The sequence below is a fragment of the Cervus elaphus genome, chromosome 22 (genome assembly GCF_910594005.1).
Source record: "Cervus elaphus chromosome 22, mCerEla1.1, whole genome shotgun sequence".
Lineage (NCBI taxonomy): Eukaryota > Metazoa > Chordata > Mammalia > Artiodactyla > Cervidae > Cervus > Cervus elaphus.
The window spans coordinates 27,729,483-27,744,343 of record NC_057836.1 but is presented as its reverse complement, the minus strand read 5'-3'; the positions used below and the strand labels follow the sequence as shown (position 1 = coordinate 27,744,343).

General features: G+C 35.7%; 1 protein-coding gene across 1 annotated transcript in view; it reads right to left on the bottom strand.

The window, feature by feature from the left end:
- Window positions 1–3,669, bottom strand: part of PIK3C2G (phosphatidylinositol-4-phosphate 3-kinase catalytic subunit type 2 gamma) — a 410,949-nt gene extending 407,280 nt beyond the window's left edge. Inside the window, exon 1 of the mRNA XM_043882432.1 lies at window positions 3,559–3,669. The gene's annotated coding sequence lies outside the window, so the exon portion shown is untranslated. The remainder of the gene's footprint in view (window positions 1–3,558) is intronic.
- Window positions 3,670–14,861: the final 11,192 nt, after the last annotated feature.

Sequence of the window (14,861 nt, the reverse complement as noted above, 5' to 3'; positions counted from 1 at the left end):
ATTTCTAATGACAGAAGTATAGATATGTGGAATAAAAAGTTATTAAAAAATAAATGTATTATCATTAAAAAATATTACATTAAAAATACATAATTCTCAACTGTGTGGTTTTTGCAACAGAAACAAAAAGTATCAGAGAAAGGTTAAAAGTTTTTCCAAGTATGTTGCTCAAACACAGAAATACACAAACACACAAAATGAAGCAGGATGGGAAAATAGAACATAAAACAGAAATGCATCAATATAATCTTGTTGCAGTTTCTCAAGATCTTAAAATAAACGTGGACATTCATGCATATATAAAATGTGTTGTGTGTATATTTTTAAAAAGGTGAATTAATACATAATTCTGGGATTTTGTAACCAACTCAATTTATCAATAGTTTTCTGTGCTTAGTCTCTCAGTTGTGTCCGACTCTGACTCTTTGCGACCCCATGGACTGTAGCCCGCCAGTCTCCTCTGTCCTTGGGATTCTCCAGGCAAGAATACTGGAGTGGGTTGCCATGTCCACCTGCAGGCAGTCTTTCCAACCCAGGGATAAAACCCAAATCTCCTGCACCACAGGCAGATTCTTTACTGTCTGAGCCGCCAGGGAAGCCTATTAAATCTTGTATTTATATTTTATATGATTTTCCCTTTTATCTTTCCAAGAATGAATCTTCTAATAAATAGTTAATTAATAAGTCATAGCAGAAAAAACCTGGCATATATCAATTTTAGTTTAAGTTAGACATGAAGGAAATGCTGGGTCTCTTATTAGATGGGGCAGGCACACCTGGTTAATTATTTGAATAAATAAGAATCTTAGCACCATTAAGTATAGATTACAATTGTAAAATAAATTCTACAGGGAGTAAAGATCTATAATGTGGAATCATGAGACTCTTGTATCAGTGGTTTCAAAACTACTCTGAAGCACACATTTATTCTCTGTGACTCAGGTTTGTCATTTGTTACAAGAAGTTGTCAGAAAAAATGTCCAGATATGTTTGAGAAATGCTATTATGTTCAGGTAGGAATGCTTTTTTAAAAAATAAAATTTCTTATAGACATTTATAGAGGCTTTACTGTGCTTTGTGATAGCATAGTATTGGAGTAGGGAATGGCAACGCATTACATTGTTCATGCCTGGAGAATCCCATGGACAGAGGATCCTAGCAGGCTACAGTCCATGGAGGTCACAAAGATTCGGACATGGCTGAGCACGCACAAGAGCATAGTTTACTTTTAAAAACTTCAGTAAAGGGCTCGAGCTTGCAGCACTTTTAAAACTAATCTACTCAGGATACTTTTCAAGAGCACTTTTGTTCTGGTCAGGACTCTTGGTCACAGGCGGCAAAAGTCAATACAGAAGGAAATGTGATGTGAACTGAGGACAGTCACAACTAAGCCTCTCTTTCTCTCCCTTGGTTCTCTCAGTATATTGGCTTCTGTGTTTTCTAAGCAAATGAACTTTTCCTCCAGGATGGGGAATATGGATAGAGGCTTCCTGGAGACATGTACTTTCTGCATAGCAAATGGCATCTGATTAAATATTTGAAGCAGGAATTTGATTGACCAGGCTTGGGTCTTGGTCACAGTGGTCAGAGGTAGACAGAGGATGAAGTACTAGCGTTAGTGCAGACTGGAACACAAACCTAACTTTATGTCCTGTTCACAGGAGAATGAAAACCCAGACATGACCACACCTCTTCCAGTTATACTCATTAATATTTTCTGGAAGATAGTCCTTTAGCATATGTTCCAGGAAATGCTGAATAGGAAGGAAAAATGTAATTTAATAATTACATTTGCAAACATTGATGAATGCTAACTTAGAATGTGTTAGGTATTATACTAAGTGCTCTACTTTTAACCCCTTTAATCCTCATACAAACATGAGCCTCATGAGAGTCTCTTGAGTAGGCATTATTATTGTCTTCATTTTAGAGGAAAGAGGAAAGAATGTAAGCATCTTGCAGAGTTCCTATATAAATAAAAGTGGGAAAAATGGAATAAATTTTTTTCATCAAAAAAGATTATTATATTTAAATCACTCCTATTCAAAGTTGTGCATTTGTAAGAAATAGTCAGAATGATACCTAAGCAAAAATATCACAACAAAACAGGAAGCCAGTATGATCAGGAAAATAAATCAGATGAGGAACATATGCATGTCTTTCAAGAAATATGGCAAAATAAGATCATGGTTTCTGAAAGGAATGATGAATACAGATTGTAGTAAATATGTGGATAATTCTAAACTAACAGTTGGCTGTATACATAGTAGTGATTTCTAATACAGAGATCAAAATAGATATAATAATCAAACAGTAGTGTTAGTCACTGAGTAATGTATGACCCTTTGTGACCCCGTCTAATGTAGTACATCAGGCTCCTCTGACCATGGAATTCTCCAGGCAAGAATACTGGGGTAGATTGCCATTGCCTTCTCCAGGGGATCTTCCCAACCCAGGGATCAAACCTGGGTCCCCTGCATTGCAGGCAGATTCTTTACCATCTGAGCCACCAGGGAAGATCAAAATAGATATAATTAAACACGAGACCACAAGACTGTAAAAATTTGGATTGGGTTATCTAAATTTTAAATGTTCTTTATAATATCCAGGAAGAAGTACAGATATAGATAACTAGGTTTTTAAAGAAAGCATGTATAACTTTTGAAAATTGACCATATATTCAGCTACTTTTAACATAACTCAAAGTCAGTATTACATAGACTAATCTTTATGACTCTGAAGTAGTTAAATATTAGTTAAAAGAAAGATAGTTTACAAAAGAACTCATATTTTTAACTTTAAAAACATTTCTGAATAACTCAAGGAAAAGAATCACAATAAAGTTGGAAGACGTTTAGAAATACAAAATAAAGTTGTTAAGAAAAGAAGTATTTTGTGTAAGAGAATTTCAGAGATACACATCATGCTTATTCTGCAGCTCTAAATAATTCTTGAAAATATTCCATCCAACAAAAAATATAAATGATAATAACTTGAAATAGAAAAGTGTGTCATAAAAGGAGTATTGCTAATGGCTGTGTGTGTGCTAAGTTGCTTCAGGTGTGTCTGACTGTGTGACCCCATAGACTGTAGCCCACCACGCTCCTCTCTTCATGGGAATTCTCCAGGCAAGAATACTGGAGTGGGTTGCCATTTCCTTCTCTAGGGGATCTTCCTGACACAGGGATCGAACCTGCATATCTTAAGTCTCCTGCATTACTAATGGCTGATAACAGTTATAATTGATTTATGCATAAATAATTACAGTGGTTCATTTCTGCTATGATTATCTATGTATCATTTTATCAGATCATACATTTAAAGAAAAAGGTAATAATTGTTAGAAATACAATACAGTACTTTTCTAGATAGAAAATGACTATTATATCCGTTTTTCTAAACTCCAAAACTATACGGTTTTTTTTGCTTCCTTGAAGAGGATTTCCTTATGACCAAAGAATCTCAGCTCTGACAGAAAAAAAAAAAAACCCATGAAACCGGGGACTGAAGTTTCACCCTGGCAACATATGCACTTATTCATTCCATCTGTGAACTCACCTACTTACTACGATCCTTTTCTATACGAAGTGGATGAAGCTATGTCGTTGTTTTTCCAGCTCAGTCAAGATGATCTTCTTTCCTTATGCTCATTCCACAGACTTGCTTTCTACATTGTACAAATGGCAGGTACACATGTATGAAGTTAAGTCACATGTCATGGAAAGAGCCCCTGAGATTGAGTAAGAAAGCCTTGATTCGAATCCAAGTTCTTGATATTATTAATGACGTGTGTGTGCCAGGTGCGTGCTCAATCGTGTCTGACTCTGTTACCCTGTGGACTAGAGCCTGCCGGGCTCCTCTGTCTGTGAAATACTGGAGTGGGCTATCATTTCTTTGTCCAGATTAATGACATAGATAATATTATTTATAATGTAGGTAACATGCTCTTGAACCTCTCTCTGTTATTTGATATGCAATATTGCAATTCGATAATGCAATTTAACAGTATCACGTGTATATTATGATTTATAGGTGGGATATATCATTTCTATCATCAAACTCAAGTATCAGAAATATAATTGTTTGCCAGGTAAGAATGTGAGGGAGTAACTTCTTACTATACCCTGTTCATATCAGCCTTCAGTGAGCTACCAATACATGGATAGAGAGACAGAACAGCGCAGGAGCCCAGCATGGAGTGACAGAACAGAAACAAAACAGTTGCTTCCTGCAGCAGGAACTCTTGTTAATTTGGAGCACATATGTTAAGAATATCCACCCTTCATTAAGAGTTTCTTTATGCACTCATCATCAACACACAGTCTATAGACCATAGCCACTGATTCAAGACATTGAAGACAACGTGCACAAGGAAGGAATCTACCAGCAGACGGGACTGAAATTGGCTCAAGACTTTGACAGATATGAAATTGAGCAGGTAAGAGATGAAACAAAAGAAATTATATAGTGCCATTTATGGGGTCATTCGGAGATAGGGAGAAAGGGAAGGAGAGAGGGAGAGAAGAGATCATCAAGGTGCAGTTTTTCAGGAAAGATCTATATCTTCTGGAGAATATTTACAAACCTACTCAGAATTGAAACTCATCTACCATTTATTTCACAATATAGTTAAAGAGCTACTAGGCTTTAACAGTACACATGAATTCAAATATTCTCCTATGTATTCAGTTAACCATAGAAAGTTGATTTGTTTCAGTCTCTTACCTGGAACATATATCTTCCTGAAACAAAACATGATCTCATTTCTGTCCAAGAGTGAAATACACTCATACAAGCTACAACACTCCTGTTTCAGGGGAGCATTATGCTTCCACTGGAAGCTTTTATTCCTGTTTGACAGGTTGAACATGTTTAGGAATCTATTTTTCATCAAACCTTGGAGGGTTATGTGGAAAAAAAAAAGGAGTTTACATAATGAATACAGGATTTAAGCCAAACACTCAACAATGAATTAGCTTCTCTGTGCTGAACAGAATTCGTGCCAGAAGACACTGAATGGCAATATGCAAACAAAGTACTTACTTGAAAAAAAAGTGTATAAGGTGAACCTATTTCCCCTCAAAGTATTTCCCCTCACGTGATCTTGCATTTGAATGTGGGAGTGGATGGGGACAGGGGCACTGGTGGTTTCAATTCCCAGAAGCAGAGTTGAGCCCTTGAAAATGTTACTGTAAGCATTCTATGAGTTTAACTGTCAAGTTTTTTTTTTTTTAATTAGGATTTAATATATTCCTTTTTTTTTTGGTTCAACCTCAGGACCCAAAGTAAATTTCCAGTGTAAAAATAATTTTATTATCTAATCATGTTTGAAAGAAACAGAAATAGAAAAGAATATTTACAAGGTTAGCCAGGAAGCAGATGTGGATAGTTTTTGTTTTGCTTTTTAGTATATTGCTATTGAAAATGAACAATGTGTGCAGATTTGGAGTTAATACATAACGTATCTAGTTGGATCCAGGAACTAGGTCCAGTCAGGAGTATGTTTGCTTTATTGAGGAAAGTTTTAGGAACTAAAATATATTATAGGATCCTCAATCCTTCTCTTTTTTATCCTTTTAATTTTATATTAGTGTTTTTCTAAGATTGATATCTTGAAAGGAAGGATAGACAACAGAAAATTAAAAATTACGTTCACATTAGAACACCTGATGAAAAGATATTTATAAGAATGAAAGTCACAAAATTGCACATCCCCCTCGCATTCCTTTCCTTATAGAGTAACACAGGTTGTGTGGGGTTAAAGACAGAGTAGAAGCTTAAGTAGAAATAGAGGATGGTGATACAGGGAAATGTTTTCACTTTTATATTTTAATAATAACCTAGATTGCAATTCTAAACTTTGGGACTCTGGAGAGGTAGAGAGACTTAAAAATCACTTTACATGTAGTGATTTTCACTCAGTACATTTATGCTCAACATTTACTTTCTCTTTAAAGTAACTCCTAAAATATACTGCTAACTTTTAAGAAAATAAATCCTTGAAAAATTGGAAATTTTTATACCTACAAATCTCTTTTGTTATGGTCGACATGAATTTTGGAGGAAAAGCCAAGAGATCTGGACTGATTTGAAAAGTCCAGCTGTTTGGACAGTCTAATCTTGGCAAAGCTGAAAGATTAAGGTTAACCCAGTTTGATACTGGTTATTTATTAACAGGAAAAGGTACCAAATATACCTTGTGCTTTGTTTCCTCTCTGAATATGCCCTTCAACACCATCTATTTCCTTCACATAATGCTAACCCTTTTTAAGTAGAACTTTTAATTAGAAATAAAATCAGATGGAAAGCCATGCCATTTTTACTGTTTATTTTTTCATGACTTTGTTCTGTGTCCACTACTTAAACAAGTAAAGCCTCCTCTTCAACATAGTAGTCTACTCATTTTGCAGGCAAAGCATTTAAGACAAAGTGATCAGCCTTCAACATGGAAATTACACATCTTTTAGGAAAAAAAGAAAAGCTTTATGGGATCAGTTTATTTCCTTTTCTGTGTATTCTGTGTATATTCTGTTAGTATTACTGTAAGTTGTTTTATCTATTCATTATAAGAGACAAAGTTAAATGAAATTGTCCAGGCCAGAATACTGGAATGGGTAGCCTTTCCCTTCTCCAGGGGATCTTCCCAACCCAGGGATGCAAGCCCAGATCTCCCACATTGCAGGCAGATTCTTTACCAACTGATCTATCCGGGAAGCTCCCTGAAAAGTGTTAGAAACAGGTGATTTAAGTATCTTGGTGAATAGCCTCCTAAAACTTTCCTGCTTGTTGGATTAAGAAATCAATGTCCAAGCGCATATAACCGATTCATTTTTTAATGTGATTTCCCAACTCTAAAGATGATTTTTTGTTGTTGTTCAAAATGACTTAATTTTCAGAACACACATTCCAAGATAAGTTCTGTAAGTGTCTTTGCTAGTCACCCTGCAGTCTCGCCTCAAACCTGAGAAAGAATCTTTAACAGTGACCTTGCCAGTAGGATAAAGTTTAACAGTCATCTTGAAAATTGACTACAAAGAGTTATGATCCAGAACCTTGAGACTGGTTGTGTGTGTTTCATGTATGCTCAGCATTTTCCTTACCCTTCATTATCTTCCTAATATTATTTTTATAAACTGTTTTAAAAGTGAAAGTTGCTCAGTCATGTCTGACTCTTTATGACCCCATGGACTGTATAGTCTAAGGAATTCTCCAGGCCAGAATACTGGAGTGGGTAGCCTTTCCCTTCTCCAGGGGATCTTCTCGACCCAGGAATCGAACCGGGGTCTCATGCATTGCAGGAGGATTCTTTAGGGCCTTACTTATTAAGTGAAAAATTCTTAAAAGGTTATCTAGTGGGTGCTTAGCAGTACTTGGTTCTGGATCTACTATGATGAATGAGACAGGCAAGGTCCCTGCTATCACGCAGGGGACAGTACAACTTTCTACTCCTGCCTTATTTTCTAGTTGAGTGACCTGAAAAACAATTAAAGGCAGTTGCAGATAAGATAAAGTTATTTGCATATTCCTATTTCAAATATCAGGAAACTGACAAATAAAGGGAAATATCTTGATCAAGTTATTTTGAAATTAAGTGCTAGCTGTATTGCTACTATATTAAAAGTAAATTGCTTATTCTTTCATTCACTGTAGCTTGGGAGAAGGAAAAAAGTGAATTAATAGAATATGAAGTCTCGATAGAGAGAACTTTCAGACCTTTAAAAATAGTATTTGTAAAAAAAAAAAAATAGTATTTGTTTAAAGACTAGTATAGTATAAAGGAGGAAGAAATTGATATTCGTATGTCCAAATCTCATACAAACTGAGCTTCTTGACTCTTATTTTGGTGAAGTGAATACAATTATTTTGTTTTAAATGATAATTCAATTACTAAAGCATAAACACAGATGAAAAGTTCATTTAGAGTATTCAGTTGAATAAAATGATACTTCAACAATATCTGCTCTGCTGAGGTGCCTGTTGTTGATTAATAACACTGATGATGCTATAGATTGGCTCATTAAACACCATTCCAGCCTTCTTCTTCCTGTGTGTGTCTGGCTGAAGATTCTGAAAAGCTTAAAGTGATACTTCCCCTATGCCTTTGCAGTAAAGAGTCAGGAAGAGAATTAGACTCTACCATTAAAATGTATTTGCACAGACTTTAGAAGGTAAAAGTAGGAATAGTTGTGTTGCTTTAGATTTTTTTTTTTTTCCTACCAGCAGGCAAGACCTTGGTTTCTAAAGCAGTACTCCAGTGTATGTTATCCACTTCCTTTCATGTTGAGAGGCAGCTGTTGCAAAAGCAGTGATGACAGCTAGCTCCCAGCTTTCTGATTATGGAACTGCTTTTAAAGTGGGATGTCTGTACTCAGCCGTTCCTGTGGTAGCTTCAGTCCCTGGCTGTGTCAGCTCTGCAGTGTTGTGTTCATGTCCAGAGCCCACAACTTTGGCTCTGTCTTCTATTAATTTTGAAAGTACTTTATTCTCTGTATTAAATCTTTCTTGCTTGCTTTAAATATTTAGATTTGTTTCTGAAGAACACAACAGCGTGTCAGACTGTGAGTTGTCTAATACCTGGTGTTAACCTCTTTCTAATAATAGAGTTTCAACTGGTCACATATCTATATAATGAAAGACTGCCTTGCTCAGCTTCTCTTATTGAGAGGTATAACCGTGTGTCTTAAGCTTCAGATAATAGAATTTAGACAGGTATTATATTTGATATTACTGGGTTTTGTCTTTAAAAGGATGGAGCATACAATACTCTGATACTTCCTAGTTGCTATGTGATAGCAAAGGTTGAATATCTTCCCTAAATCCAGGGACAGAGTATAGAGAGTTTAGTGAGAGTATAATGAGAATATAGTGTTCAGTCAATAGTGAACCACCCACACCTGAATTATTTTATGAAACACACAGTTCTATCCTGTTTTGTTGTTGTTGTTCAGTTGCTCATTCATGTCCGGCTCTTGAGACTCAATGGACTGCAGCATGCCAGGCTTCCCTGTCCTTCACTATCTCTCAGAGTTTGCTCAAACTCATGTCCATTGAATCGGTGACGCCATCCAACCATCTCATCCTCTATCGTCTCCTTCTCCTCTTGCCCTCAGTTTTTCCCAGCATCAGGTCGTTTCCAATGAGTCAGTTCCTTGCATCAGGTGGCCAAAGGATTGGAGCTTCAGCTTCAACATCAGTCCTTCATGTGACTAATCAAGATTGTGTTCCTTTAGGATTGACTGGTTTGATCTTGCAGTCCAAAGACTCTCAAGAGTCTTTTCCAAAACCACAATTCAAAAGCATCATTACTTCAGCATTCAGCCTTCTTTAATGCTGGATTTTAGACTCTCTCTTGCTTTTGAAAAATAACATCTTATTCTTAAATAAAACATAATTGGGTTGCTAGAAGTAGAATTCGAACATAATTTTAAAAATGAGGCATGGGTCTAATAGCTGGGTACTGGGTGGCAAGAACCCTACTATTGCAGGCTGAAAAGCCAGTGATTCTTCCGATATCATGATAAAACATTTGACAAAACTGTCACTTGTAATCCTTATAAAGATAGACTACTTACCAAAAGAATGTGCAGCCTCTGTAAATTGCTTGGAAAACCTTAGGACATTAAAAAACTCAGAAAGTTTATGGGTGTTAGCTCTTTCTTGCAATGCACAGTTCTGTGACAAGATGTACTTGGACTGGTTATAAGATGCGATTTTAAAGAAGCAGCTTTCACAGTAAGTAACCTCTGATGTCCTCAAGTGCCTCCATTAAAACCTCTCAGTTAATTGGGGTCCATTCTAGTTTCAAAGGTTAGATTAAGGGTGATGCTTTCTTGCCTCAACTAATATTTTCAGAGAGCATCAAAGCAGACATCATTAAATTGAGGGGAAGCCAAAATATTCTGAACAAAGAAACCAGAAAGTATAAGAGGACAGCCTGCAAGCTTGGAAAGCTTTTCTCAGTTAGATCTCTGGTTATGATTATTTGCCTGTGGATCCGACTGTCAGTAGAACAAAAGCTTACTGAGTTTTTTAGGGATTGTATTGATCTGCAAAAGCCAATGTATGCTTGACCTTTAAAGCAGCTCCTGAAGCCTCCCAACTGGCCTTGAAGAACATAACCCAGAAATTTGTACAGTCTTCAAGGAGAGAATAGAGTCCAATTCTCTCTTAAGGAGGAAATTATAAGGTATTCAGATATTTTCAAGAATGAAAGAGAGAAATATTTAAAACAAAGAATTCATTCATTCAATATTGATGTGACCCCAGGACAGTCCATGTAAGTCAGGATGATCACAAGCAAACCAGTCATTATGGTAACGGGAATATTGGACAAAGAACAACATCTCAAAGTAAAGAAAACAGGAACTGTAAATGACAAGGGACGATGAAATTTCTTCTGGATAATATAATCAGGATCTAGTCAAGGAAATTATTTCAGCACCAGAATGGGGAATGTTTATAATTCCTGTGCAGTAGGATTTGATCATTGCTTTGAAAAATGACAGCTGTTCTTTTCCAATTCTTCCATTTTTTGGAAGGCAGCTGTGCTTGGCACTATATCTCCAACACTGCACTCTTCCATTTTTTTCGAATGGGACTTTATTATATTGGATATACATGTGTGTAGAGGGAGGGTAGGTCAGTGGGAAGAAGTGCACACCTGGAGTTTTGGCAGCAGGCTGCAAGTTGTGTCCCAGTATCTTTTTTCCCCTCCTATAGTAATGGCCAGCCAGTCAAAAGCCACACTTCTCAGCCTCCATTTCAATGAGATTTGGGCAAGTAACTAGTTCGTTCTACTCAATGAAATGTGAAAAGAAATATGCGATTGGTTGTGCCCTTAAAAGGATGACATGTACACCTTCCTCTCTGCTCCTCCTTCACACGCACACACACACACACACACACACACACACACACACACACACGCAGATGCACACTTGAAAGGTAGCAATTAATACAGTGGCCACTTTGGACATGGATAGCTGGTACTGACAATAGTAAATCTGAATTGCCCATTATCATTCTTACCTTAGCTATAAAGAAGAGCGCGAAAACACAAGAGGGAACATATTATCATATTTATACTGCTGTATTTTGGGTCTTTGTTATAGAGTTTATGTTAAAACCATGTTAACTACCGCAGTATGCATAGACCGAAATGATTATTTTTCCTAAAATTTTATTCATATTACATTACTTACAAAAACTGAATCAGAGATCCAAACTGGCTATTTCAAGGTGCATGTTTAAATTAAAAATTGTATGAAGTATTCATGTTCCATAAATTTAGAATAAAAACTTAATTGTTCTCAAACAATTATCTCCAGAGAATATTTACAATGAAAACGTCATCCACAGACTACTGATGCCAATAATCATTAAATTAATGCTGATAAACATTCTATGAAAGGCTTACATATTAGACTATTACAGATTTTCACATAGTTTGGTATAAAGCTGAGAAATATGGTCCATACAGGGACTAGTTGAAATGAGAGTTTTATGAAGTCTAACATCCATTCTGGAAAATAACAATAACAATTGAAAAATTATCTTGACTCATCAAATGTAAAGTTAATATTCAGAGTATGTATAGAGTGCACAAAAACAGTGGATTGATTTTAAAAGGAATTCAGCTTTTTTTCCTGCTTATAATGACATGATGAGAAAATTCCTCTACATTAAAGAAAAAAAACATGTATTACATATCTATTCCCAAATTTGTCAATTAAAGTAATTGCTTGTGTTTCTTAATCCAAGACCAAAGAACTTAGAATGCACTTTTCTTTCTTCCTGGGGTTTGTCTCCTTGGAGCGTATGAGAGAATTCTCACTGCCTTTTGGCTTATAGGGCTGCCAGGGTGAGAACAAAGCTGAGGGGTGAAGCCTGGGGAGAGGGGACCAGAGGAGAAAATTTGTCAAAACAGTTTTATTTGAAAAGAAAGGAAATTAGTTGAAGTTATCAGATTGGTTTTGGCTAATTTTACTTACTGATTGTATTTTAGCATAGTATAGATAACTAGAATTTGAACATAAGAGATAGTGAGAATCAAACTGAAGTTATACTGTGGATACTTTCAAGCCTTGGAGGATATCATTGTCCTACAATTACAGAGGACAATGGCCATGAACATCAGGGTGGCTAGTTTCCTTAATGAGTCTATTTTTACCCATTTGAATAAGACTCTTGAGAGTCCCTTGGACAGCAAGAAGATCAAATTAGTCAATCCTAAAGGAAATCAACCCAGAATATTCATTGGAAGGACTGAAGCTGAAGCTCCAATACTTTGGCCACCTGATGCGAAGAGCCCAGTGAGAGACTTTTTTTTTTGGGACTCCAAAATCACTGCAGATGGTGATTGCAGCCATGAAATTAAAAGATGCTTATTCCTTGGAAGAAAAGTTATGACCAACCTAGACAGCATATTAAAAAGCAGAGACATTGCTTTGCCAACGAAGGTCTATCTAGTCAAAGCTATGGTTTTTCCAGTAGTCATGTATGGATGTGAAAGTTGGACTATAAAGAAAGCTGAGCGCCAAAGAATTGATGTTTTGAACTGTGGTGTTGGAGAATACTTTTGAGAGTCCCTTGGACTGCAAGGAGATCCAACTAGTCCATCCTAAAGGAAATCAGTCCTGAATATTCATTGGAAGGACTGATGCCGAAGCTGAAATTCCAATACTTTGGCCAGCTAATGTCAGAAACTGACTGATTTGAAAAGAGCCTGATGCTGGGAAAGATTGAGGGTGGGAAGAGAAGGGGATGATGGAGGATGAGGTGGTTGGATGGCATCACCGACTCAATGGACATGAGTTTGAGTAAACTCTGGGAGTTGGTGATGGACAGGGAGGCCTGGCGAGCTGCCATTCACGGGGTAGCAAATAGTCAAACACCACTGAGTGACTGAACTGAACTGTATGTTAAATTGACTTAAGTAAAGGAAGAGAATCCAATTCTAAAAAAATAATACAATTTAGGGAATAAAATATACTCATCAGTTTCTCTCAAATTTTTCCAATAAAATTCCTTAGTGACAAAGGGAACCTATACTGGTTTATAGGAAGTATAACATTTATTTAAGGTGTTACATTTTATCTTAAAATTGTGTGTATACAGTGTATATTTTATGTTAAACTTAAAATATAACGTTCCCTCCTCATCTCAGTCTTGGAGCAAAACTGAGTCAGAACTGTGTACTTCACAATGAGTTCTATAGCTTCAGTTGTAGCCTATACATAAATAGTTTTAGTCTGCTGAGAGAATTGTGATAATGTGTGTCCGTATTTGTCTGAAAACTTTGAGTCTATTATTTGGTACACTTAATTTCGAATGTTAATATTTGAATGAGTTGTGTCTCATAGTTTTTATCCGAATGTTTCTTGCATCCATTTTCTGGGACCAACTCTATTTTAAGGCAAAGTAGAGTTTATCATATTCAGAGATGGATTATTAGTAGAGTTATGTGTGTGTATATATATATATATATTTAATTTTACTTTTTTGGCTGTGCTGCATGTCACGTGAGATCTTAGTTCCCCAACCAGGGTTGAACCCACACCCCCTGCATTGGAAGGCTGATTCTTAATCAGTAGACCACCAGGGAAGTCCTAGTAAAGATGTTAATATTGCCAAATATCTCATGTAATTTTGGTACCCTTGATCTTTTTCCCTTAAGATAAATTACTGATTTAATTTTCAGATATCCTCCCAAATCTTTACAAATGAGTGTGGTATGTATACTATAATGCATTGTGATATTAAGTGATGTACTAAATATATTTTACATGATGTATTTCAAATATGTTTTCTAGTCAGTCTATAATATGGTCACAAACAGCTATGTTAGAGATCCATTTGTGGCTTGTTTAATATAACAACTGGAAGACAACAATACTCAAATAGACAAATAGCTCTTAGGATAAAAATGATTATGACTAAAACTTCCAACTTTTACAGAAAACTTATTAGCTGACATTTTTAATGGTCTTTGACATTCTAAACATAGTTTTCCTTTGATCACTGAATAAATTCTTATTGCTGATAGAAATAAATAAAACTACTAAAAATATTCATAATCTCTGGCAAGATCACAATGTTCTCAAATTGTCTCTGAAGAGAAAATGGATCAGTTTACTGTCAAGCTTTATTACTTCTTTGGTGCCACAGACATTTTCACGGGGCAAAGATTTCTAAAAACTTTGTTTAAAAAACTCAAGAATTAACCTTTCCTGAAGAAATCATTTTTAATGTCTTTTCTAATTTTTTCACTCTCTTTCAGCTTCTCTGTATGCTTATTACAGGCCAAAGATTTTATAATTTCAAGTGCATTTTAAGTAATCAAAGAGAAATCAAAATTTTCCGTAATTGTGTAATTTTGCATATTTTTTGTATAAAATAATTGTATGGCATCAACTATTATTCAAATACATTTACAAATGAACTTTATTAAAAGTCAAAACAGAAACTGGTATACTTTTATGTAAAACTGGCCAAGTTTTCTAACATTGCTTGTTATATTTTATGTCTATTTTTTCCAGTTTCATTGAGATTTAAGTAACCTATGACCTCATATAAGTCTAAGATATACAGCATAATGATTTGACTTACGTTCATCATGAAATGGTTATCACAAGTTCAGTGCACATCTATCATCTCATTTATATGCAGATTTGAAGAAATAGACAAAAATTTTTTCTTGTGATGAGAACTCTTTGCATTCATTCTTTTAACAACTTTGACATGTAACGTACAGCAGTGTTAATTATATCAGTCATGTTGTACATCATATCCCCAGGGCTCACCTATCTTATAACTGGGAAGTTGTACCTTTGGACCACCTTTATTCAGTTGCCCCTTTCCCC